Source organism: Spermophilus citellus, assembly GCF_964194105.1.
Source record: "Spermophilus citellus genome assembly, chromosome: 4".
Taxonomy (NCBI): Eukaryota; Metazoa; Chordata; class Mammalia; order Rodentia; family Sciuridae; genus Spermophilus; species Spermophilus citellus.
The window spans coordinates 99,940,859-99,965,748 of NC_138185.1; the positions used below are offsets into that span (position 1 = coordinate 99,940,859).

General features: G+C 38.4%; 1 long non-coding RNA gene across 1 annotated transcript in view; it reads left to right on the forward strand.

Moving 5' to 3' along the window:
* The first annotated feature begins 2,641 nt into the window (after window positions 1-2,641).
* Window positions 2,642-24,890, forward strand: part of LOC308648552 — a 109,947-nt gene continuing 87,698 nt past the window's right edge. Inside the window, exons 1-2 of the long non-coding RNA XR_014021853.1 lie at window positions 2,642-2,835; window positions 3,326-3,354. This is a non-coding gene — a long non-coding RNA (uncharacterized lncRNA). The remainder of the gene's footprint in view (window positions 2,836-3,325; window positions 3,355-24,890) is intronic.

Sequence of the window (24,890 nt, forward strand, 5' to 3'; positions counted from 1 at the left end):
ACCCTCTAGCCCCCATAGCACTTAGGATGAAATCTGTTGTTTTTCTTGGGACTCTGGATGCCTGGTCTGACGCCTCCCTAGTTCTCCAGCCTTATTTTTCCCACATGCTTCTTCTCACTGGGCTCCAGCCCCATTCACTCGGGTGTGGAGAGTGCCAAGCTCTTTCCTGCCTCAGGGCCCTTGCACATGTTAAGCCATCTGCTTGGAGTTTCCCTCCCCTTCACCTGGCCATCCCTCCTCAGCCTTGAGGTCTGAGCTTGAATGTCACTCAGAAAGTCTTCCCTGCTGTCCTCTCGCCCTTGTTCACTTTCAACTTACATTCAGATTACTGTTTATAATCACATATTTGTCCCAGTGATGGTTTAAGTTGGGCATCCCTGCTAGAGCTCCTGGCAGGCAGGGCCCAATCTGTCTTGTTCATCACCAAACCTGCAGCATTAAGTATGAGGTCTGCAAAGAGCAGGTGCTTAAATATTTTTGTAACTAAATGGAAGAGAGACAGACATGAATGCAGCTAGACCTGAGAGATCTCCCCTTTTGGCTCACTTTCCTCCTGAAATTGCCCTTTGTGCACTCGCTATTTTGGAATCCAAGCCTGCCCAGAATGTAGACCTTTCCTTGTGAAACACTGCTTTGCAGTGTTGCCAATCTTAGCCCCAAGTAGATGCTGCCAGGACCCGCTCTTACTTCACAGGTCTTGGGCCTGGTGCGGAGTGGGCACATTTTAAACAGCAGGGTCTATAATCCTTGGCCCTTGTCCATAGCAGGCTGAGAATCTAACTGCCCACCCCAGATGCTCACCAGAGGCTGGAAGAGTTGATGTGTAATTTCATAAGATCCCTTAGGCCTGAGTGGGGCAATCCCACAATGTATTCTACCTCGTTTTCCCAATGTCCTTGCAGGGTCCAGCTTTTGTAATCCACAGTGGTTGCTGGTTGATAATGCATCCTTTAATACCTGGGCTCTCTTCCTTGTCTTCTTTCCCATTCTTCTTCACACCCCAAATTTTTGTCAGAGTCTACTACTGGGGGAATGCAAACGTATACAAGCACCACTGCTACATAATATAGTCATGTGCTGAACAGTGGACCATATATAGTACGGTGGTTCCCTAAGATTGCAACGGAGCTGAGAAATTCCTGCCACCTAGTGATGTTGTAGTGTGAAACATTACTCTCTTGTTTGTGGCGATGCTGGTATAAACAAACTTACTTTGCTACCATCATATAAAAGTATAGCATAGGCTGGGCATGATGGTGCATACCTGTAATCACAGCAACTTGAAGGGCTGAGGCAGGGGGGATTGCAAGTTTGAGACCAGCCTTGGTAACTTAGTGAGATCCTGTCTAAAAATAAAAAGTAGAAAGGGCTGGGGTTATAGTTCAGTGGTAGAGTTTCCCTGGTTTAATCCTCAGTAAAAACAAAACAACAACAACAACAACAACAACAAAAACCCAAAAAGGTATAGCACATATGATTATGTACTGTACATAATGCTTGATAATGGCAATAAATGACTGTTACTGGTTTATGTATTTGCTATGCTATACTCTTTATCATTATACTACTTATTAAAAAAATTTACTGTACAACAGTATGCCATGTAATGCTAACAGCAGCCTCATACATCTTGTGTTTACCATGTCTCCTGATTGCATATTTTTTCCCTGTGCTTGATTTAATCTCATATTGTTTTATTCAACATGGCACTAAGATAATGCCATATAGATACACTGGGTAGCCTAGGAGTGTAGTAGGCTCTACCATCAAGGTCTGTGCAAGTGCCCTATAGTTAAGTTCATGCAGTGGTGAAATAGCCTAATGACACATTCCTCAGAACATATGCCCCTCTTTAAGAGACATGTGACTATACTACACCATTCCATGAATATTATTGTTATATAACAAACTCACAAAAGGCCTACGCACATGTTTGCTCATCAAATCCTTCTATGAGCCCTGTGAATTAGATGTTCTTAACTTCATTTTTACAGAGAAGGAAGTGGAGATAGTGAGATAAAACAATTTGCCTAAACAGAACAGCTAATCAGTTTTTGGTCCAGGACACTTTACATTGCCAGGACCCACAAGACTGTTTATACCAGACAGACAATTTGAGAGTGAAAGTCTGTGCTCAAGCCTCGAGATCATCTACACTTACAGAAAAGCATCCAGATGGTGGAGCACATACATAGGAATGTCTCCAAGACTTGTGCAGACCCACAGTGACAGTGTGTGCACACTCAGACCTACATATACAGAAACACGTACACCTGTTAGTGGCATTTTCAATATCCTATTTAAAAACAAATAATAAATAAGGCGTGTTCTATTCCAGCATCACATTCTCAAGCTTAGAGAACCGGGACTTCATCAGGTTGTCTGGCTTAGTCTCTTGCATCTGAACCATTCAGACACCTGGACCAGTACAGAAGGAAGCCTTGCCAGCTAGAAATGGCCACTTAACAAGTGAGCTATTGTGGACCTTGAATAATGACAGTCTTCTCAAAATGAAAAGAAGAGGAGTTTTTATTTATTTATTTATTTATTTTAATAGTTTGAAGTTTAAAATTACATGGTAAAACTAATAGGCTCTTTCTGTCTCATAATTATGTTTGTCATGATACAAGCACTTAAACTTTTGGCTGCTGGTTTTCTTGGATGAGACTCCCAGAGTTGGATGGAATTGTGAAGCCACGACAAGCCATTATTCCGTGGCCAGTGGAACCCCTCTGCAGTGCTGGCTGCCAAGCTGTGCTGATCTGCTCAGCACATACAACATGGCCTGGAAATTGGAAAGGGTGGTGTCCTCCATGGAGCTTGTCCTACTAGAAGGTAGGAGCCACCGGCTCAGGAGTCCTGGGAGTGGGGTGGTTCCTGGGACTCAGCTGCTCCTCCTTAGCTGGAAACATACAGACCTGTCAGGATGCTACAGTCCAAGCAAGGGCAGCTCAGGGATGACTTGCTCTTTCTGTGCAGTAATCACAGAAAATTGAACTTTAAATTGTGCTATCTGTAAAAAGAATGAATGTTGAGACCATTCTGCCAGGAACATCTTAATTTGGGGGATCATTACAGAAAGATGAGTTCAGTCCTTGAATGGACTTGGTGGAAGTGAGGTGATGATTTGTGCTCATTATGCATGCAGTGATATTAAGAGGATGGCAAGATGAAAGTTAGCATTCCAGAAGGGATAAGGCCATCTGAATACAGTATTAGATTTTATGACATTATGATTCTAGGTAGTTTGGGCTTCCTAAGTTACTTGAGAAATTTAATTTTTCTTAAATCAAAAATATCTTCATCAGAGCTCTTTTGGTTGCAGGTATGAGAAATCAAGGTGAACCTACTAAGGTAAAGGCAATGTTTTCTAAGTGAGGCAGGATGAGCTGGTAGAGAAATTAATTGTTTTCTTGTTTCACAGAGCTAGCAAAAGGTTATATCATCCATTTTATTTTTTTCCATATTTTTATTAGTGCATTATAGCTACAGATCTCCTCTATTTTGGAGGCCTGGTATATCCTTTGCACTAGTGGAAAAGAGGATTTTTTTTTTTTTAAAATAATTTTATCTGGTTATTTACATTTGATAAATTTTATCAAAATGAAAAGTACAGTTTAGCCTGAGGCATGCCTGTAATCCTAGCTACTTAGAAGACTGAGGCAGTGGGATTGTAAATTGAAACCTGGGCAATTTAGGGAGACCCTGTCTCAAAATAGAATAAAAGGGCTGAGAATGTAGCTCAGTGGAAGAGCACCCCTGGGCTCAATCCCCCAGAGCACACACACACAAAACAAAACAAGACAAAAAGTACAACCTAATGAGCTTTGAAAAAATATACATTCCTGGGCTGGGACTGTAGCTTAGTGGCAGAGCGCTTGCCTAGCATGCATGAGGCACTGGATTCCATCCTCAGCACCACATAAAAATAAACAAATAAAATAAAGGCATTGTGTCCACTACAACTACAAAAAGTAAAAAATAAAATAAAATAAAAAAGTATACATTCCTGTAACCCCCATCACAACCATGGTACAGAACACTTCTGTCACCCCCCCCCATAACACCCTTATGCCCCTTTACCAGCAGTCTCCTTCCCTCGTTGGGCTTTGGGTGTCACTGATCTGCTTTTTGTCATTGTTTTGCTTGTGTAGATTTCATGTCAATGGATTCTACACTGTCCATCTGTTGGTGTCTGGTTTCCTTCACATAGCATGATGCTTTCAGGAGCTAGCCATGTTCTTCCAAACATCAGTAGATCTCCTTTTTATTGCTGAGTAGTATTCAATTCTATAGAAATGACACAATTTATTTATTTATTTACCACTTTATAGATATTGGGGCTCTATTTCTGAATAAAGTACAAGCCTTGTGTGAAATTATGTTTCAATATCTCAAGAGTAGGGGCTGGGGTTGTGGCTCAGGGGTAGAGTGCTTGCTTAGAATGTGTGAGGCATTGGGTTTGATTCTTAGCACTTCATATAAATAAAATAAAGGTCCATTGACAACTAATATACACACACACACATTTATATATATAAAACTTGAAAAAAATGTCATGAGTAAATACCTAGGAGCAGCATTGCTGGATCAGAGAGTAAATGCATGTCTAATTCTATAAGGAACTATTGAACTTTCCTAAAGAGGATGTGCCATTTTGCCTTAGCAATGTTTGAGAGTTTCAGTTGTTTCCTATACTTACCAACATTTGGTATTAACAGTCTTTAATTTTAGTCATTCTAGTGAGTGTGCAGGGACATTTCAATGTCATTTTAATTTACATTTCCAGGATCACTAAAGGTATTGAGAATCTTCACGTACTTACAAATTTATCTTTGGTGAGGTGATTATTCAAATTATTTTTGCATTAAAAAATTAGGGTTAACTTATTATTTAGACATGAGTTATTTGAATACTTTTGAATATAAATCCTTTACCAGATAAATGTTTTGAAAATATTTTCTTCTAGTCTGCACTTACCTGAATTTCAGAGAGGTATTTAAAAAATTTTATTTTTGTGTTGTAATTGTACATAGTAGTAGGATTCATTTTGCGATATTCATACATGCACACACTATAATTTGAGCAATTTCATTCCCCAGTACTTCCCTTTCTCTCTCTTTCTCCCTCCCTGCTCTGCCCACTCTATTCTACTGATCTTCCCTCTATTATTATTATTATTTTAATTAGTACATTTTAATCATATAGCTATCGAGTTTTATCTTTCATGTTATGCTACATCTATGATTCATTGTGATATATTCCTACAAGAACACAGCATAACTTGATAGATTTCATTCCCTAGTACTTTCCCATGCTTTCCCCTTCACCTTCCCTCTCAATCCTTCTTCTCTATTCTATTGGTTTTCCTTCTATTTTCATGAGATTCCTTTTTATTCACTTTCTAGCTTCCACATATGAAAGAAAACATAACCCTTGGCTTTCTGAGTCCCACTTATTTCATTAAGCATGATGTTCTCCTCTTCCATTCACTTACTAGCAAATGGCACAATTTCATTCTCCTTTATGAGTGAGTAAAACTCCATTATATATTACACACACACACACACATCACATTTTCTTTATCCATTTGTCTATTGATGGGTATGTAGACTGATTCCAGAACTTGTGGATTGTGCTCATGCTCATGGAGACATTGGTATGATGATTTTAGTTCTTTTGGATAAATACCAAGCAGTGGGGCAGGGGGATAGCTGGGTTATGTGGTGGTTCTATTCCTGGTCTTTTAAGGAATCTCCATACTGCTTTCCAAAGTGATTGTAATAATTTGCAGGTCCACCAACAATGCATTAAGTGTAACTTTTCCCCATATCCTTGCCATAAATTATTAGTATTTGTAGTCTTGATGATTGTCCTTCTAACTGGAGTAAGATGAAATCTCAGTGTAGTTTTGCATTTTCCTGATTGTTAAGAATGCTGACCATTTCTTCATAAATTTGTTGGCCATTTGTACTTCTTTTGAGAAATGTCTGCTATCTCATTTGTTCATTTATTGATTGGTTTATTATTATTATTATTTTGGTGTCAAGCTTTTTGAGTTCTTTATATGTTCTGGATATTAATCCCCTGTTACAAGAGTAGCTGGCCAAGATTTTTCTCACATTCTTGTTTCCTTTGGTGTGAAGAAGCCAATTTATTCTCCCCATACTTTTATTGTTCCATTTTATAACCATATATAATGGTGGGATTCATTGTTACATATTTGTATGTGCACACAATATAACAGTGTAATTTGGTTGATATTTTCCCCCAGTATTTCCTCTTTTCCTCTCCTTCTCCATCCCCCTTGTCCCTTTACTCTATTCTACTGGTCTCCATTCTATGTTCATGAGAGCTAACCCACTCCCAACCCCCTTTTTTTTCTCTGTAACTTCCACATGTGAGAGGGAAAAGTGTGACCTTTGACTTTCTGCATTTGGTTTATTTCATTTTAATGTCATGCTCTCAAGTTCCAACCATTTTCCTGTAAATGACATAATTTCACTCTTCTTTACAGCTGAATAAAATTCCATTGTGTATTATTGTGTATCCATACTACATTTTCTTTATCAGTTTATCTACTGACATACACCTAGGCTGATTCCATAATTTGGCTTTTGTGATTTGGGCTGCTATTGATAGAATTATGCGTGTATAACAGGAGTATGCTGACTTTAAGTCTTTAAGATAAATACTGAGGAGTGGTACAGCTGAGGCTTGTGGCAGTTCAATTCTTAGTTTTTCGAGGAACTTCCATACTGATTTCCATAGTGGTCATACTAATTTACAATCCAACCAACAGTGTCAAAGTGTTCCTTTCCCCTCATATCCTTTTCAGCATTTATTATTGTTTGTGTTCTTGATGGTTGACATTCTAACTAGAGTGAGATGAAATCTCTGTGTAGTTTTGATTTAATTTCCTTAATTTGTGCAAAGTTTTTTAATTTGATACCATCCCACTTATTGATTCTTGGTTTTATTTCTTGGGCTTTAGGAAACATTGAGGAGGTTGGTGCTTGTACCAATATGTTGGAGTATTGCCCCTATGTTTTCTTCTAGTAGTTTCACTGTTTCTATTCTCATTCCTAGGTCTTTGATTTACTTTGAGTTGATTTTTGGGCAGGGTTAGAGAAGCAGGGATCTAGTTTCATTCTTATACATGTGGATGTCCAGATTTCCCAGCACCATTTGTTTAAAAGACTCTCTTTTCTCCAACATATGTTTTTGGCTCCTTTTTCAAGGATCAGATGACTGTATCTATGTGGATTTGTCCCTGGGTCTTCTATTCCATTGGTCTTCATGTCTGTTTTGATATCAACACCATGTTGTTCGTTACTATAGCTCTATAGTAAATTTGAGATCAGGTATTGTGATAGCTCTGGACTTGCTCTTTTTGCTCAGGATGGCTTTGGCTATTCTGATTCTTATGTTCTTCCATATGAATTTTAAGACTGTGTTTTTCTAGTTCTGTGAAGAAAATCATTGGTATTTAGATGGGGATTGTAGTGTTTATATTGTTTATACTATTTTCTCACCCTAGATTCTATAGAGATTTTCTGATTTGCCTTACTTTGGCTATATGTCCACTTCTGGGGCCAAATACACAGGCAGGAGGATAAGGTAGCAAGAATGTCCACCTGAACTCAGGAATTGGAAGAGGTGCACATGGTAGGGATGTGGAGAATATGTTCCTCTACAGAGAAGGATGACTAAACTTCAAGAAGACAGATGTGCTCTCTACCCATCCCTGGTCCCCAGGCCTAACAAGCTTTTGCTCCAAATGACTGCTCCAAATCAATTCCATCCTTTGAGGGCAAAGCCTTGACTGCAACGAGAATGTTCAGACAATTGTGCTTGAGGTTAGCAAACTTTCTAAGGTGGTCTCTAGGGGGCATATTTGAGTGGAGCAAACTCACTTGCATAGGTCAGATCTGATATTTCTGTTGTAAATGTACTTTTGTGGTTAGAAGAAAGATCTGAGTTTATATTCAGATTCTGCATATGCTAGCTTGGTGACCTCTCTGAAATTCAGTATTCTCATCTGTAGAATGGAGATAATAATACATTTCTAGGGATTGTTGAAAGGATTAAAAAGATGATTTATGTAAAACCTAGCATTATGTAAATAAAGTATGCAAAGCTTAGCACAGTTGTTCAATAAAGGATTGATATACTTATTTTGTTCTCTATATACAGAGATCTGAAATTGGTTTGTGAAAGTCACATGGAACTGGGAATGGAGTTGAGTTGTTAAAGCTCTATGTTTTAGTGCATGGATTACCATATGCAGAATGGTAAAATTTATCATACCACAAATGTGTATACATAGTGTTTTTTGTGGTCAGAAGAAAGATATGAGTTTATATTCAGATTCTGGATGTGCCAGCTTGGTGACCTCTGAAATTCAGTATTCTCATCTTAACACTTCTTTGTTCCCCTGCTCTTCTGATGCCTGATCCATTTGCTGCTTTTGGTTTTAACCTGTTATGCAGAATCTGAGTGTTAGCTCAATAGAAGTTACTGTGAAAAGTCATAAGGGAAGATTTAAAGCTACCACTTGCCCAGCTGCAACCTACAAGCCTGGTGTAATGGGAGCCACCATGGGGAGCTTGATGGCTCCCCAGGGGAATCCAGCGTCCATGTGTGTTCCTTCCTTAGCCATACTCTGTAATGTGCCAGGCTCCTCTGTCCTGCTCGTGCCTAGACTAGGTCTACTCTCTTCCTGGGCCTTCCCTTTGCCTTAGTGTTCTCACTTCTGTTACTCACTTCTGTGGAGCCTGACTTACCACCTGCCTGGGTCACCAACCTTATTCTGACCTCTTAGCTCAGAAATCTCTTGCGTGAGCTCTCACATGTACTATATTCTCCAAATTTGGCTTCTTCTGTAGTTCTTTGTTGGAGGGCTGGAGATGATGCTGATACCCAGTCCCTAAGCTCTTCATCTGGGCAGATGGGAGTTGTATCCTAAAGTGAACACAGCCTGGAAGCCAAAAGATGGAAACAGAATCATGGAATGTGAATGATCAGAGGCATGCAAAGATTGTACAGGAAAGAAAACTCAGGTTGAGAGGGAGGGGAAGGCATTTAGCTGAGGGTCTAGAATCCAGTTTCCATTCACTCAGGATTCACACCATGTTGGCTCCTGGAATAGGGGCTTTTGGTGTCTTGCTCAGATCTCCTTACAGGGCTGGTGTGCCCATACTTCAGCAGTTGGGAGTGTCGTTTGCTAAGGGGTCATAGCTGCCCCCTCTCTGGAGAGCTGCCCTTTGTCAATATGAAGTACTTTCCTTGGCAGTTATGTGTCCCTTAATCCACAGCCAATGACTGGCTTATGTAGGAGCCAGTACAAAAGGCCAATGCTCCCATTTCAAGGGGCACCAACTCTGGTGTAATTGCCTTCCCAAGCTGGCCACAGGGTCAGGTTGAAGCGAGCCTCCAGCTGAGACTACAAAGTGATTTAGCTTTTCTCTAACCCCCTTCTTCTGAAAGCATTCTCTCAATAAATCACATGTACTGGAATCCCTATCTCAGGCTCTGTGTCTGGGGAGGGACCTAAGACACCTTTGCTCTTCCTTCTTCCTGAAATCACACTTCTCTTCTTCATACTGACCATCAGGTGAATATCCACCCATCACAGCAACCACTGCTTCCCCAGGGCCGGCTTCCTTGACTTCCTTAACTGTGTCAAATTCCTTCAGACAGACTTCTTTGGCTGTGCCACATCCCTCTCCAGTGAATCAGGTATGTACAGCTGAGAGTTGATGACTATTTGGAGAACATGTGACTTTCCCAATAGATAGCAGCTTCCATCAGGACTGGAAATGGGCCTGCTCTGCTCACCACTGTATCCCCAGTGCTTCAGTCAGTGCCTGCCTGGGACAGGGTAGGTCAACAAATATTGATTGAAGAAAGGATGCAAAAGGATTAAAAACAAAAGAAGACTTGAGAGAAGGCAAAGAAGGAGAGTGGATGGAGTGGCTGGTACCACCAGATGCTGATGAAAGGCCAAGAGCAAGCTCCGTAGGACACAGGGATGGGCTTTCACTCTGAGCACAGATCGCCTCCTTTCCTACTTGCTGTTCCCCTCAGTGTCAAACCAGTGACTCTTCTGAATTCCCAGGGGATATGGGGTGCCAGCTTTTGTGGCATCCCCAGTATTTTGTGTGTCCCAAACCTCCATACTGCCCTGTGCCCCCTTTTCTAGCACTGTGACAACACTCTGCTGGTGCTAGGAACAGCAGCCTTAGTCTTGAGCACAGATGCACTTGGGGAGCATGGGAAACCAAGGGCTCTGAAGGCAGCTCAGCACTAGTGTTATCTCATAAAGATGGCCAGTGTCCAGTTCCACAGCCAATACCCCTGGAAAGGACAGAACTGGGGTCTAGCTGGTCACCCAGGGCATCTTTCAAGGTCTAGAATAGGAGGAATCCAAGTAACAGTTGAGATACACTCACCATTTTCATAGAATTAAAATGGACATTTTAGAGGCAGGACTCAGTATTGTTCTAACTCTAAGATATTGAAGTGTCCAGGCCTGTGTTTGTGTTGAAATGAATGACTTCTAGAATCCTAGATTTTACAGGTTACCAAGTTCAGTACCACCTGCATATCATGTGATGCAAATCTCTGTGGAGAAGCTTTAATCCCCTGACTCAATGCTCCAGTGACAGGGACCTCCCTGCTCCTATGACAGTCAACGTCATCTATAGACAGCTCTTCAGCTGATGTTTCTGTCAAGCTGTATTTTTTAAAAATAGATCCCCTCCACATTAAACATGTCCCCTTTCTATTCTTTATTCTCTGTCACTTTTTTTTTTTTTGAATGTGAATGGTCAGAGGCATGCAGATTGTACAGGAAAGAAAACCATGGAGTGTGGTAGGGGTGGGAGGGAAAGGGGTTGAAGGGATGGAGATACTGAGAGCTTGGAATTGAGTTCCAAAGGTTAGCCCCAAGTTCAAGGTCCTACTTTATTTAACTCAGAAGAGAGCCTTTTTCATTTCTCTCTTGTGGGATAGAGATCCTGCTCTGCCTGTTTGGTACCACAAAGCAAAAGGTTGTTCCCAGTCCCATCTGGCCAAAGACCCACAAAGTATCAGGAAACTAACAAAAACAGAAAATAGAATAAAGGCCTCCCAATTCCAACTCTAATAATAATAATAATAATCATCATCATCATCATCATCATCATCATCATCACTATTATAGTAGTAACTAGCATTTTCTTTCTATGACAGCTTACAAAGCATCATTTATGTAAATTACCTTATTTCATTTACTTTCTTTCTTACTTGCAGCACCACAAATGAACCTGTAGAGATAAGAGTCTGCAAACTCAGCACTACGTTCTTAATTTTACTTGATTACTATGTATGGAATATGCAAAGCTTAGATCTAGTCCCTGAAGGATGAATCCATAAAGATTACATTTATTTTCATGGTTGAACCTGGATTTTGACTATTCATAGAGACAACTTCCATGGGAAGTTCATCAGAAAGGAAAAATAAGTTTATTTAAGGTAAAGTTATTCCATTATTAGGACACTGATGGGAGAATAGTTTTCTATCCGATGCATTTGAATATACTGTCTATTAATTCACCAAGAAACAGCTGAGATTTTTGTGTTTAAATTTAATCAGATTAGGCATACTCTATCATGTATTTGCTGGGGGGAAAGAAGTTAAGGGATGATAGTCTAATTTGCATATGCAAATCTTGCCTATATAGTATGTATTCCTAGTTCATAATAGTTTCTGTACAATCAGAAGCCAATCTTTGCATTTAAAAGAAGCCTACAGCTGAGCATTCATTTTTTTTTTTTGCCAGGCTCCTCATGAAAACTATTATCAAAAGAAGGAAAAGATACTTAAAAAAAAATACATGATTGGGCTTATCAAGAAGTTTAAATTCTTTGCAAGGCAATTTGGAAGATGTCTTGTGTGTTGAGTGGGCGGGGGGAGGGAGGGGGAAGAGAGAGAGAGAGAAGAAACATATCCAAAGTTTATAACTTAGTGACAGGGCTGATTTATGTCTGTGTCTGGCCCCAGAATATTGATTGCAATACTCAGATAGGGTTTCTCGTTTCTAAGACTATTTGGAGTGGGAGTCAGGAGATGATTTTTGTGTCTGCTTCCAGGCCTTCTGCTCCTTAGTAGTGGTAGCTTGTGAGCTCATGGGGTGACACAGGAATCACACTGGCTTGGGCAATCCAGCACTTTATGGATTTCAGGGCATCTATTGGCTTTGCAGGAGCAAACAACACAATGTCTTCAGTTAAATGGAGTACATTTGGATAGAGGTGCTCATAAATCCAAATCCCATCACTGAAATCAATAAGGGGGATAGGGAAAAATAGAAGTAATTTGTATTAGACAAAGGGGAATGAAGGGAAGGGAAGGGATTGGGAGTAGGAGAGTTAGTACAATGAATCAGATATTAATTTTCTATATTCATACAGTGAATGCACAACCAGTGTAATTGCACATCATGTACAACTAGAAGTTGTATTCCATATATGTGTAATATGTCAAAATGCCATTCTACTGTCATGTATTAAAAAAGAGAACAAATAAATAAATGGGTGAAGGAAAAAAAACCCAAATAAAGAAAAACAAGGATGTATAAAAAGTAGGGGAAAAAAAGGTGATTCTTTTCAAAATTCCAACCACCGTTTTTTCAGAAATTGATAAATGATAAACTGATTCTAAAGTTTGCATAGAAATGTAAACAATAAAGAATAAAATGAGAGAGAGAGAGAGAGAGAGAGAGAGAGAGATAGATAGATTTGAAAATTTTTATTTTCTAACAGATTGGAAAATTTCTACTTTCTAACTTTAAAACATACTATAAACTTCAAAAATGAAGCCTTATATTTATAGTCAATTGATTTTTGATAAGGATGCAAAGACAATTAAATGTAGAAAGAATTATCTTTTAGCACTGTGCTGGGACAATTGTATATCCATATGCAAAAGAGTGAGGTTGGACTCCTACCTCATAGCATATGCAAAAATTTACTTAAAAAAAATAAAATTCCTAAAGGGGCTAAAATGACAAAACTCTTAGAATAAAACAGGATTAGATCTTCCTGACCTTGTGTTAGGCAATGGTTTCTTAGATATTAAATCAAAAGCAAATGTGACAAAAGAAATAAAAGTCCAATATGCATATTGAATTTTATTGAAACTAAATTTGCGTTTCAGAGGATATCACTAAGAACGTGAAAAGATAAATTATGTGATGAAGAAAAATATTTGCAGGTCATTTATCTGATTAGGGACTAGAATTCAGAATTCTAACAACTCAGTAGTATAGATAAATAACCTAATTAAAATGGGCCAAGAATCTGAATAAACATTTCTTCAAATAACACATATACAATTGGCCAATAGGCATAAGAAAAGATGTTCTACCCATCAATCATCAGGGAAATGCAGATCCATGACAATGAGATGATGCCACTTCATAATCACTAGCATGACTAAATTAAAAAAAAAAAAGACAATAAATGTTGAAGAGGTACAGAAATTGTAACTCTCCTATACTGGTAGAGGTGGTGTAAAATATAGCAACTTTGCAAAAGTAATTGGCAGTTCTTCAAAATGTTAACAAAGAATTATCCTTTGACCCAGCAAATAAAAGATATGAAAATATACATCTACACAAAAATTTGTCTATGAATATACATAGCCAAATATGTAAATGTGAATAGCCCAAATTTGGAAACAATCCTTATATCCATCAATGTCTGTGGATAAACAAAATATTGTATATCCATACAAAGGACAATTAGTCAGCCATGAAAAGTGCTACAGCTTGGGTGAACCTAAGTGAAAGAAGCCAGACACAAAAGATCATAATGCATTACATGATTTAATTTATAGGAGAGGTTCAGAATAGATACATCTACAGAGGCTGTTTAGGGTTGGCTCATTGAAAAGAAAGAAGAATGACTGTTAATGGATGTGGTATTTCTTTTTAGAGTGGTAAACATGTTCTAAAATTGCTGTGGTGATGGTTGCACAAATCTGTGAATAAACTAATAATTGTACACTTACTTTAAATTAACTAATTAATTATGTGGTTCATGTTATAGTTTAGATGAGGTGTCCCCCAAAAACTCTTGTGTGAGGCAATGCAAGAATTTTTCAGAGGTGAAATAATTAGATAATGATATCTTTAGCCAAATCAGTGAATTAATCCACTGATAAGGATTAACTGGGTGGTAACTGCAGGCTGGTAGGTTAGGCTGGATGATGTAGATCCCTAGGGGTGAATCTTTGAGGTCTATATGTTGTGCTGGTGAGCAAAGCTCCCTCTGCTTGCTTTCTGCTGCCGCATCCTATCTCCTGGCCCTGCCCTCTGCCCTGATATCCTGCCTCATCTTGGACCCGGAGTTGGCCAACTGTGGACTGAACTTCTGAAACTTGTGAGTCAAAATAAACTTTCCCTTAACTACATTGTTCTTGTCAGGTCTTTGATCACAGTGATGAAATATCTGACTAAAACAGTATGCAAATTATTATCTTAATAAAACTGTTGACAAACATTGAAAAAAATAGACAGCAAAAGCTCCTTGCATTTATTCCCCGCCTCCACGTCATCTCTTCTGTCAGAAATAACAGTATAAATGGTATCAAGTCTGGTTTATGTTATATAAATATAATTATTAGGCTGTGATCAAAACCTTCTCTGACTCTTTTGGTCAGACGTTTTTATTCCTAGGAATGTAGGCAGTCCGCTTGGGAAGCATGCCCTGACTGCTCTTGAGGGGAAAAGATCGAGAACTACTGAAGATCTGGTGTAAATTTGGAGATGTGTTTTTGACCGGTTGGTCAGAGTTGACATTTCAGGAATGGACTTGAGATGGTCCTTGTTCTTCCGTCTGGACAGTTTGGTTTCCCAGACTGAATTCTTTTATTTTTAATTTAAAAAAAAATTTAGTTGATTTTTTAAAAAAATAAATGACAGCGGAATGCATTACAATTCTTATTACACATATACAGCACAATTTTCCATATCTCTGGTTGTATATAAAGTATGTTGACACCAATTCATGTCTTCATACATGTACTTTGGATAATGATGTCTATCACATTCCACCTCCTTGCTAACCCCCTGCCCCCTTCCTTTCCCTCCCACCCCTCTGCCCTATCTAGAGTTCATCTATTCCTCTCATGCTCCCCCTCCCTACCCCACTATGAGTCAGCCTCCTTATATCAAAGAAAACATTCAGCATTTGTTTTTTTTGGGATTGGCTAACTTCACTTAGCATTATCTTCTCCAGTGCCATCCATTTACCTGCAAACGCCATGATTTTATTCTCTTTTATTGTTGAGTAAAATTCCATTGTGTATATATGCCACATTTTTTAATCCATTCATTCACTGAAGGGCATCTAGGTTGACTCCACAGTTTAGCTATTGTGAATTGTGCTGCTATAAACATTGATGTGGCTGTGTCCCTGTAGTATGCTGTTTTTAAGTCTTTTGGGTATACCAAAGAGTGGGACAGCTGGGTCAAATGGTGGTTCCATTCCCAGTTTTCAAAGGAATCTGCATACTCCTTTCCATATTGGCTATACCAATTTACAGTCCCACCAGCAACATATGAGTGTGCCTTCCCCCCCCCCCACATCCTCGCCAATACTTATTGTTGTTTGTCTTCATAATAACTGCCATTCTGACTGAAATGAAATGATATCTTAGAGTAGTTTTGATTTGCATTTCTCTAATTGCTAGTGATGATGAACATTTTTTCATATATTTGTTGATTGACTGTATATCCTCTTCTGAGACGTGTCTGTTCAGGTCCTTGGTCCATTTGTTGATTGGGTTATTTGGTTTTTTTGGTGCTTAGCTTTTTGAGTTCTTTATATACCCTAGAGATAGTGCTCTATCTGATGTGTGAGGAGTAAAAAATTTGCTCCCAGGATGTAGGCTCTCTGTTCACCTTGCAGATTGTTTCTTTTGCTGAGGAGAAACTTTTTAGTTTGATTCCATCCCATTTACTGATTCTTGGTTTTAATTCTTGCACTATAGGAGTCTTATTAAGGAAGTGGGGGTCTAATCCCACATGATGAATATTAGGGCCTACTTTTTCTTCTGTTGGATGCAGAGTCTCTGGTTTAATTCCTAGGTCCTTGATCCACTTGAGTTGAGTTTTGTTCATGGTGAGAGATAGGGGTTTAATTTCATTTTGTTGTATATGGATTTCCAGTTTTCCCAGCACCATTTGTTGAAGAGGCTATCTTTTCTCCAAAGCATATTTTTGGCACCTTTGTCTAATATAAGATAATTGTAATTTTGCAGGTTAGTCTCTGTGTCCTCTATTCTGTACCATTGGTCTACCAGTCTGTTTTGGTGCCAAATCCATGCTGTTTTTGTTACTATTGTTCTGTAGTATAGTTTAAGTTCTGGTATAGTGATGCCACCTGCTTCACTCTTCCTGCTAAGGATTACTTCAGCTATTCTGGGTCTCTTGTTTTTCCAGATGAATTTCATGATTGCTTTTTCTATTTCTATGAGGAATGTCATTGGGATTTTGATCATAATTGCATTAAATCTGCATAGTGCTTTTGGGAGTAAGGTCATTTTGGTAATATTAATTCTGCTTATCCAAGAGCAAGGTAGAACTTTCCATCAACTTAACAAAAGAGGTGAAAGATCTGTACAATGAAAACTACAGAACCCTAAAGAAAGAAATCAAAGAAGACCTTAGAAGATGGAAAGATCCCAGACTGAGTTCTGTCAGGGGCAGTTGGGATGGATTCAGTGATTCTGAAAGATGGTGTTCATCTGGGAGCAGATAACTATGGGAAAGGGAAATGGATAAATGCTGGCAGAACCATCTCACATATGGACTCTCCACTTGTCTACAGTGTGCTTGTCCCCAAGATATCCCTCGACTAACCAAAACATCTGAAGGATGAGGGAAGCTCCCTGCTGGAAGGCAGAGAAGCCACTTCAATTGGAATGTGCCACTCCTCCAAACACTTCCTGCCCATTGACTGAAGGATGTCCTAGGTACAGAGAAGAAAGGCCAGGAATCTGTCAGCAATCAAGCTGACCTGACATGACCTGTCTTGGTAGAATAGATATAGGCGTCATCCCTGGATGCTGTTCGGTTACTGACCTAACCGGTTTGGTTGCTGTTTTAAGAAATACCAAGTCAAGGGAGATTACTTTCAGATCCTGCATTCACCTGGGGCCCAGGGAATTATCCTGGACTCAGAAGCTTCTTCAAAGTTGGACAACCATTCAGCCATCTCAATGGGACCCTCAGGTTTTTTTCTCAATACAGCAAATAGATGTCAAGCTCAATTCCCGCTGTTCTCTCTGAGGAGTGATTTGGCAGGTGGTTGGAATGAAGCCAGAGCACCGGGCCCCTCTATATAGCCCAGAGGATCTGATGGGAGCTGTCTGACTGGCCTCATTCATCTGCTGGCCAGCTCAGCCTAGAAATTTTGAATAAAAATGAAAGGAAGTGCTTTAGACCCTAGGACAAAGAAAATGATAAATAGGCTCATTTAATTTATCCAATTTCTTTTTAGTTTTTCATCTAATTTCAAATTATTTCATAGAGAATGCACATTTTATTAATAAATCATTGTTTTGTAAATGACAGAAAATGCAATTTGGCAAAGAGATCTTGCCTTCATATATAATCTACCTTGGAACCTGAGAGTAGCTACCCTGGGCTCCTTCTTGTATGTGAGCATCAGGAGGTGGCACCATGTCTCACTCATCTTTGCAAACTCCTCTCCTTCTAGTTTTCCCTGGAACCCAATATGATGGGTTTGGCCTTTGAATAATCTTCAAAGTTGGAAGGCTAGGAACACTGGAATTTCTGAGCCATCAACCATTACTCTGACTTTGGATGGTTCACCCGTCCATCTAAAGCTGTGTGTGGCAACATAGTCTCAGGATATGGTAGACCTTTATTTCTATCAATTTTTGCCAGAGCTGAGACTAGTGACCCTGTGATTGCAAGACTGAGAGTGAGTGCTGTGTTTAATTTTGCACCCTAGGTCCTTCACTTGCCTCACCCCAATCCTGACTCTGGGTATTTGCAAACCCAATGCATGAATGAATTTCCCTCAAGGAGATCATGGAGGAGTGGGCAGATAACTCCATATATCAGCAGCTCCAGCCAAAACAGACATCAACAAAGTCCACAGGGGTGATTCATGTTCTGTGTTGCTGGGGTTCAGAGAAAGGGGGCATTGTGTCCTGCTAAAGGAATCCTGGAACACTTCATGAGTATGGATTAGATGAGACAGTTGAATGATTTAAATAGTGGCAAAACCATGGGAACAAAAGCATGTTCAAGATTTAACTTTGCCATTAACAGACCTTTAATGAGTCACTTGGCAAGTAAGAGACCCAATTTCCTGAGGCTTTTTAAGATTCCCTAGTGATTGCTCCTGTAGATTGTGGCACAGGAGCATCAGAAAAACCCAGTGCTTCTGCAAATTGTGCGAAGATAGTGAGTACCTCTCCTAGAGTTTCCTGTGGACCAGAGGCCACCCAAAGAATAGGCTAATCAGGCTGGTGGAAATTGATTCCAGTGGAGCCGGTGGCACATGTTTGGGGACTAATTTTAGAGGTAATTAGTTCATTGTTAATATATTTTTTTTTAATAAAAAGGATTTCTGACTTCTCCATAACCAGTCGACTGATTTGTTCACTTCACAGATAATGATGAATTCCTATGTGTGTATGCAATTTTAGAAAGAGATGAGATTGTATTAATATTGCTTCTAAGACTTTCCCCAACCCATCACTTCATAATGTATCCTGGAAAGTTTTCAAAATCAATGTATATAGAATAAATCTATAGTCTGGCACAGTGGCACATGCCTATAATCCCAGCTACTTGGGAGGCTGAGACAGGAGAATTTCAAGTTCAACCTCAGCAATTTAGCCAGACTGAAAAAAACAATGGCTGGGGGATGTAGAGTGTCCTATAGAGATCTACTAAATTTCCTTAAAAAAAACCAACACAGAACATTTATTTTTTGTTACAGAAACAAATATAAATTCAAGCAGATAATGAAATAAACATATTTTTAAAGTATCTGCTACTGAGTCTGTCCTAGATTTAGCATACAGTTAAGGTTGGGCACTTCAGCATCTTTCCTGGATGCTGTGAAGTCTCCATGTTATAACTGTATTTCTCATGTCCATCTTGTGACTGATCAGCAAAGTCATCCTCCACATTGTCATCATTTCAGTGATCCTCCAAGACAGATGCATCTTCATTTTTATCAAAACCAGTCAGTTTCGGCCAGGGAACTGCTTGAACTTATCCTCCTCTAGGAGACCAAGACTACTGGCAGCTTTTTCTCTGACACTGGACTTCCACCCCATGCTCAATACCTCCCAATTCAGTCTGCATTTACTTTTTAAGGGCTGCATTGTTTTCTATTGTAATGGAGTAACACAGTTTCCTCAGTCCTTTGTTGGTGGTTGTCTTAGCTGATTTCTATACAGATAATTCTGCAATGAGCATGCATGTACACATACCATTAAATATATGGGCCAACATATTTTTAGAGTAAATTCTTGGAAGAGGAATTGAGGTGATGACATCTATGTTATCTGGAAGATGAGTAAGTTTATACTGGATGTCTGATGTGAAAGATGAACTGGAGGAAGGTAACAATGGGAGCAGGGAGGGAAATTGGAGGTTGCCTAGGAGAAGGGACAGACCTAAATAGTTCCACCCCAGGCTGTCATTTTGGGGGGCAGAAGACTTCACGTCCTGTAGGTGACAGAACAGAAATGATGCTTTGAATTGGAGAAAAGGAAATTGATTTGGCTAGCATGAAGTTAGAACCACAATAACCTTTCCCACAGGAACATTGCAGAAATAATCTATGGTGACACAGTTTTATTCAATTTGATTAAGGTAAGCAATTTCCTACATGACAATTTTACATTTTATATTTTCCCTTGTTTTCCAATTCTCACTCTCAGCAGATATACTTAATTCAGTTTTACTGAGAAATGAAGGACAATCAGAAGAGAAATTCCAGAGGTCCCCAATACTCTTTTAACTTAGCATTTATGAAAATGGTTATATGATTTTCCCCAACACTATCAGCATGGGGACTTATAATAACAGGACGACTTAATATGGAGTCATTCTTGCATTCCCAAATGAGTCACACTTAGTCATGATGTGTCTTTGCTGGTGATGTTGAATCCTATTTGCTGATATTTTTAAAAATAAATTTTACAATGAATATTTAAGGTATAAAATGTGATGGTATAGGATGCATATAAATAATAAAAAGGTTAGTACAGTGAAGCAAATTAACATATTCATTACTTCAAAGATATGTATGTGTGTGTGTATGTGTGTGTGTATAAATATATTTTGGTGGCAAGAGTAGCTAAGATTTTCCCATTTAGCATGAATCCCCTTTTAATATGCTTTTATTACCTGTAGTTCTGATGTTGTACCTTAGAGCTCTGGACTTGTTCCATTTTGCCTTGTTGTTGTTAAGTGAGATTGGGTTGTCTTTTTCTTTTTGTGAAATATGTGTCAGTTATTGGTATGAAAAAGTTTTTATCCTTTATCTATGCTTTTGAATACTATCATTTGCAAATAGTCTTATTTTTAGAACTTTGGATAGAACTTCCCTGTGAAACCATTTGCAGTTAGTGATCATTTTAAGAGTCAGGAGAGTGCATATAGGTAACTTTTTTTTCCCTTCAGGAATGTGTCCTTTTTGGTCTTGTATCTTTTTTTTTTCCTTTCTTTTTCTTTTGCCATGCTGGAGAGATTCCAGGGCTCCTGTCTGCTAGGCAAGCTCTCCATCACTGAGCTACACACCAGCTCCTGGACTTAATGTCTTCACTGTAGTAGGTTTTGGTAAATTATATTTTCCCAGGAAGTTGTTAATTTTAGCTTTTAAAAAGTATTTGTAGCCAGGTGCAGGGGTGCATACCTGTAATCCCAGCAGCTCAGAAGACTGAGACAGGAAGATCATGAGTTCAAAGTCAGCCTCAGCAACTTAGCAAGCCCCTAAGCAACTCAGTAAGCCGCTGTCTTTAAATAAAATATAAAAAAAGGGTTGAGGATGTGGCTCAGTGGTCAAGCGCCCCTAGGTTCAATCCCTGGTCCCCCACCGTGAAGAAAATTTTTTTATTTATTTAAGAAGTAACATCTGATGATTTCAGAATTTCCACTGTCAATATGTTCTGTTTGACATTTCTTTTTTTTTAAAGAGAGAGAGAGAGAGAGAAGAGAGAGAGAGAGAGAGAGAGAGAGAGAGAGAGAGAGAGAGAGAGAATTTTTTAATATTTATTTTTTAGTTTTCGGCAGACACAACATCTTTGTTTGTATGTGGTGCTGAGGATCGAACCCGGGCCGCACGCATGCCGAGTGCGCTACCACTTGAGCCACATCCCCAGCCCAACATTTCTTATTTTGTGTATTCACATTTTCCTCTCCTCTCTTTCAACTGCTGAATAAAAAACATTAGACATTACTTCTACAGTTTTTTCCTTAGTAATTATTTTCTGCTGTTACCTTTTTAACATTTCTTCCTTATGTTTTTTTTTTTCAAATTGGTTGAGTTGGATATTAGGCAATTTATTTTCATTTTTATCCTTATTGATAAGGTTATTTAAGGATATCTATGTTTTTCCCATGAGAGTTACTTTTGTTGTATTTCCAGAGGTGCTTTCATTATGGATACTTTCTAGAAACCTTATGATTTTATTTTGCATATCCTCTGACCTGAGAGTTTTTTTTAACAATGATTTTTAAAACATTTGCCAGGTGAAATGGCATATGTTAAAAAATTTGGGAGGAATTTCTATGGTTTGGATGATTTTCATGAGTTACCCCCAAAGGCCCAGGTGATAGAGGCATGGTTCTCGTAGTGGCACCTGTAGGAATGCTGTGGACTTTTACAGGGTGGGACCTTGTGAAAGGTCCTTAGGTCATGTGGGCATGCCTCAGATGGAGATGTGGGACTCTTGCTTTCAGGCTTATGAGGTGTGTGGTTTGCTTTGCCATACACTCCTGCCATGATATACTGCTTTACCATGACCCTAAAGCAATGGCCACTCAATCATGAACTGGAAACTCCAAAACCATGAGTGAAATAACCATTTTCTCTTTATGAGTTAATTCCCTCAGGTATTTTGAGACAGAAATTTACAGCTTTACTGTATTCTGGTCAGGATGTTTTCAATGTTATTTCTATTTTTGAAATTAATTTAGATTTTTCTTGTGACTTAAAATGGGGTCTGTTTTTATAATTGATATATATTGCTTTTTTAAAGAATGACTGTTTATAGTATCAGAGCATAGGCTTGGATATATAGCTTTAATATTCATTCTTTGATTGCTTATTTATATTTTCTATATCCTTGATAATTATTTTCCCCTTAATTTGTCTAGATCTGAGGAAGTGTTTTAAATTTTCTTATTATCAGTATGATTTTTGTCTATTTTTCCTTTTGTCTTCATAGTTCTGTTTTGTGAAAGTTGCTGCCATATTGTTTTAGGGACAGAAATTAAAAGCAATAATACCATCACCATGATGCATTATGGCCTTTAGCATCATAAAGTCTCTTTCTATGTGTTGTTCAATGTTTTTAGCCCCCAATTGTAGAATATTTGACATCAGAATCATGACACTTGTTTTCATTCTATATTTGTCTTTTTTTCATTTTCATTTTTCTTTTTATTTCAAATTTTCTGATTTTTGGTTTTTCGTATGTTTCCCAAGAAAACATGAGAGTTGTATTTATTGACAATCTAAAATATATTTTTGAATGGATGCATTTGGTCTATTTATATTTATTGATATTAGTGATAATTTTGATTTCAGTTGTCATATTGTTTTATGTTACACTTACTATAAACACATATAGTCCTTTACTCTTTGGCTTCCAACTATCAAAAACTAATACAGATCAGCTTAAGCAAAAAATGTAGGACTTTTGGAGGATCACTGGGAGAGCTCATGGAATGTAAGGTAGAACTAAAAACCAGGGCAGTAGATTGAAAAAAGTAGATTACAGAGACTTGGGGAGGGCTGGGGAGAAGAAATGGTGGAGGGATTGCTCAGAGAGCAGTTGGGACTCATTGTGGGAGTGTGGGCACTTGTGGAAAACTGTCATGAGAGCTTTAAAACTATTAAGAAATGCCTAGGAAGTTTTAAGAAGGCTGTTTCTTGTGCAATTTCTTTTTCTTTTTTTATTGGTTGCTCAAAACATTACAATGCTCTTGACATATTTCATACATTTGATTCAAGTGGGTTATGTACTCCCATTTTTACCACGTGTACAGATTGCAGGATCACATTGGTTACACATCCGTATTTATACATACTGCCATACTAGTGTCTGTTGTAAGTAATCTTCTAATTAACAGAGAAAAATCAATTAATTTCTCCTTGCACTTTTAAAAATAGATTTTTATTGTGACAAAATATACATGACATAAAATTTATCATGTTAGTCATTTTAAGTGTACGGTTCAGTGACATTTAGCAACTTACACTGTTGTTCAAACTTCACCACCATCCATCTCAGAACTTTTTCATCACTTCATCACTCCAAACTGAATCTCTGTACTTGCTAAGCAGTAATTCCTCATTCCCCACCTGCCACCTCAGGTAGCTATGGTTGTACTTTCCATCTCTATGAATGTGGCTATTCTAGGTTTTGAGATATAAGTGCAATCATCCAATATTTTTCTTTTTGCATCTGGCTTATTTCACTTAGCATGATGTTCTTGAGTTTCATTCATGTTGTAGCATGTGTCAGGGTTTCCTTCCTTTTTTTTTTTAAGGCTAAATGATATTCCATTGAGTGTATATGCAACATTTTATTTATCCATTCATCTGTCGTCTGTCAATGAACATTTGGATTGTTTCCAACTTGTGGTTACACTGAATAATGCTACTGTGAACATTTGTGTACAAAATCTGCTCAAGCCCTTGCTTTCAATACTTTCAGGGATGTATCCAGAAGTGAAGTTGCTGAATGATAGAGTAATTCTATGTTTAATATTTTGAAGAATAACCATACTTACATGCAACATTTAAGTTGTTGGTTCTTACATTTTCCAAGACTTGAAACCTTTAAACACTCTAATGCCTATGTCATCCATAACATCTCTTTCTTTCTCTGTCTTAACCTCCATATCCAATCCTTCACTGTTCTGTTTCCCTTAGAAATAGCTCCCTCTGTGTGGGGAAAAGGGTGTACTCACATTGTTGGTGGGCCTGCAAACTGGTGCAACCACTCTGGAAAGCAGTATGGAGATTCCTCAAAAACCTAGGAATGGAACCACCATTTGACCCAGTTATTGCATTCCTGGGTATATATATCCAAAGAATTTAAAATCAGCATACTACAGTGACAGAGTCACATCAATATTTATAGTAGCTTAATTTACAATAGCTAAGCTATAGAACCAACCTAGGTGCCCTTTAACAGATGAATGGATAAAGAAAATGTGGTATATATGCACAGTTGAGTATTACTCAGTCATAAGAAGAATGAATTTATGACATTTTCAGGTAAATGGTTGGATCTGGAGACTATCATGTTGGTGAAATAAGTAAATCCCCCCAAACCAAAGGTTGAATGTTTTCTCATATGTGGAAGCTAACCCACAGTAAGTGGTGGGGAGGAATAGTTCAGTGGATTAGACAAAGGGGAATGGAGGGAGGAAGGGAAAAGGAAAGACAGTGAAATGATTCTGATGTAATTTTCTTATGTATATATTTAAATATACCACAGTGAATCTCATCATCATATACATCCATAAGAAATCAATTAAAAAATAATTATGGGTAAATGGCAGAAAGATCAATATAGGGAAGGGAATAGGGGTGGAAAAAAGGAAGGGGAAAGAGAG